The sequence below is a fragment of the Embiotoca jacksoni genome, unplaced genomic scaffold (assembly GCF_022577435.1).
Source record: "Embiotoca jacksoni isolate LCO1_2020_lvr unplaced genomic scaffold, fEmbJac1.0.p SCAF_128, whole genome shotgun sequence".
NCBI lineage: Eukaryota > Metazoa > Chordata > Actinopteri > Embiotocidae > Embiotoca > Embiotoca jacksoni.
In genome coordinates this window covers 202,501-205,000 of record NW_027185261.1, presented here as the reverse complement: position 1 = coordinate 205,000, position 2,500 = coordinate 202,501, and positions in this window count along the sequence as shown.

Below are 2,500 nucleotides of genomic sequence, written 5' to 3'. Positions count from 1 at the left end.
GCAGTGCTCGCCGGCTACTTTCCCGCGCCGAGTACGGAGCTACGTGGAGCGGGAGCCCAGCCGAATCGATGACCGTGGAGAGGAGACCCAGGCGGGTGAGTTTGGCCGGTGAAAGAGTTCGGAGCACGGAGCTACGTGCGTGCGGCGGTGATTTCGGCGCGTTCGGAGCGCCGTGGAGAGCAGTGCTCGCCGGCTACTTTTCCGCGCGAGATCGCGCGCCGAGTACGGAGCTACGTGGAGCGGGAGCCCAGCCGAATCGATGACCGTGGAGGGGAGAACCAGGCGGGTGAGTTTGGCCGGTGAAAGCGGTCGGAGCACGGAGCTACGTGCGTGCGGCGGTGATTTCGGCGCGTTCGGAGCGCCGTGGAGAGCAGTGCTCGCCGGCTACTTTTCCGCGCGAGATCGCGCGCCGAGTACGGAGCTACGTGGAGCGGGAGCCCAGCCGAATCGATGACCGTGGAGGGGAGAACCAGGCGGGTGAGTTTGGCCGGTGAAAGCGGTCGGAGCACGGAGCTACGTGCGTGCGGCGGTGATTTCGGCGCGTTCGGAGCGCCGTGGAGAGCAGTGCTCGCCGGCTACTTTTCCGCGCGAGATCGCGCGCCGAGTACGGAGCTACGTGGAGCGGGAGCCCAGCCGAATCGATGACCGTGGAGGGGAGAACCAGGCGGGTGAGTTTGGCCGGTGAAAGCGGTCGGAGCACGGAGCTACGTGCGTGCGGCGGTGATTTCGGCGCGTTCGGAGACCCGCGGAGAGCAGTGCTCGCCGGGTACCTTTCCGCCCGAGATCGCGCATCGAGTACGGAGCTATGCTCGAAGCGAGCTACATTACCCTGGGCACGAAGCGAGTTACATTACCCTGGGCACGAAGCGGCGGTTGAAAAAAACGACAGAGTCCTTTCCCCCCCCATGAAGTGGGGGACGTTCCTCCACTTTCCCCGCATTATGGGCGCCAAGTGCTAAAAAACGACAGAGTCCTTCCCCCCCCCCCATGAAGTGGGGGACGTTCCCCCACTTTCCCCGCATTATGGGCGCCAAGTGCTAAAAAACGACAGAGTCCTTTTTCCCCCCCATGAAGTGGGGGACGTTCCCCCACTTTCCCCGCATTATGGGCGCCAAGTGCTAAAAAACGACAGAGTCCTTCCCCCCCCCCATGAAGTGGGGGACGTTCCCCCACTTTCCCCGCATTATGGGCGCCAAGTGCTAAAAAACGACAGAGTCCTTTTTCCCCCCCATGAAGTGGGGGACGTTCCCCCACTTTCCCCGCATTATGGGCGCCAAGTGCTAAAAAACGACAGAGTCCTTTTTCCCCCCCATGAAGTGGGGGACGTTCCCCCACTTTCCCCGCATTATGGGCGCCAAGTGCTAAAAAACGACAGAGTCCTTTTTCCCCCCCATGAAGTGGGGGACGTTCCCCCACTTTCCCCGCATTATGGGCGCCAAGTGCTAAAAAACGACAGTCCTTTTTCCCCCCCATGAAGTGGGGGACGTTCCTCCACTTTCCCCGCATTATGGGCGCCAGGTGCTAAAAAACGACAGAGTCCTTTTCCCCCCCCATGAAGTGGGGGACGTTCCTCCACTTTCCCCGCATTATGGGCGCCAAGTGCTAAAAAACGACAGAGTCCTTTTCCCCCCCCATGAAGTGGGGGACGTTCCCCCACTTTCCCCGCATTATGGGCGCCAAGTGCTAAAAAACGACAGAGTCCTTTTTCCCCCCCATGAAGTGGGGGACGTTCCCCCACTTTCCCCGCATTATGGGCGCCAAGTGCTAAAAAACGACAGAGTCCTTTTTCCCCCCCATGAAGTGGGGGACGTTCCCCCACTTTCCCCGCATTATGGGCGCCAAGTGCTAAAAAACGACAGAGTCCTTTTTCCCCCCCATGAAGTGGGGGACGTTCCCCCACTTTCCCCGCATTATGGGCGCCAAGTGCTAAAAAACGACAGAGTCCTTTTTCCCCCCCATGAAGTGGGGGACGTTCCTCCACTTTCCCCGCATTATGGGCGCCAAGTGCTAAAAAACGACAGAGTCCTTTTTCCCCCCCATGAAGTGGGGGACGTTCCCCCACTTTCCCCGCATTATGGGCGCCAAGTGCTAAAAAACGACAGAGTCCTTTTTCCCCCCCATGAAGTGGGGGACGTTCCCCCACTTTCCCCGCATTATGGGCGCCAAGTGCTAAAAAACGACAGAGTCCTTTTTCCCCCCCATGAAGTGGGGGACGTTCCTCCACTTTCCCCGCATTATGGGCGCCAAGTGCTAAAAAACGACAGTCCTTTTTCCCCCCCATGAAGTGGGGGACGTTCCTCCACTTTCCCCGCATTATGGGCGCCAAGTGCTAAAAAACGACAGTCCTTTTTCCCCCCCATGAAGTGGGGGACGTTCCTCCACTTTCCCCGCATTATGGGCGCCAAGTGCTAAAAAACGACAGAGTCCTTTTTCCCCCCCATGAAGTGGGGGACGTTCCCCCACTTTCCCCGCATTATGGGCGCCAAGTGCTAAAAAACGA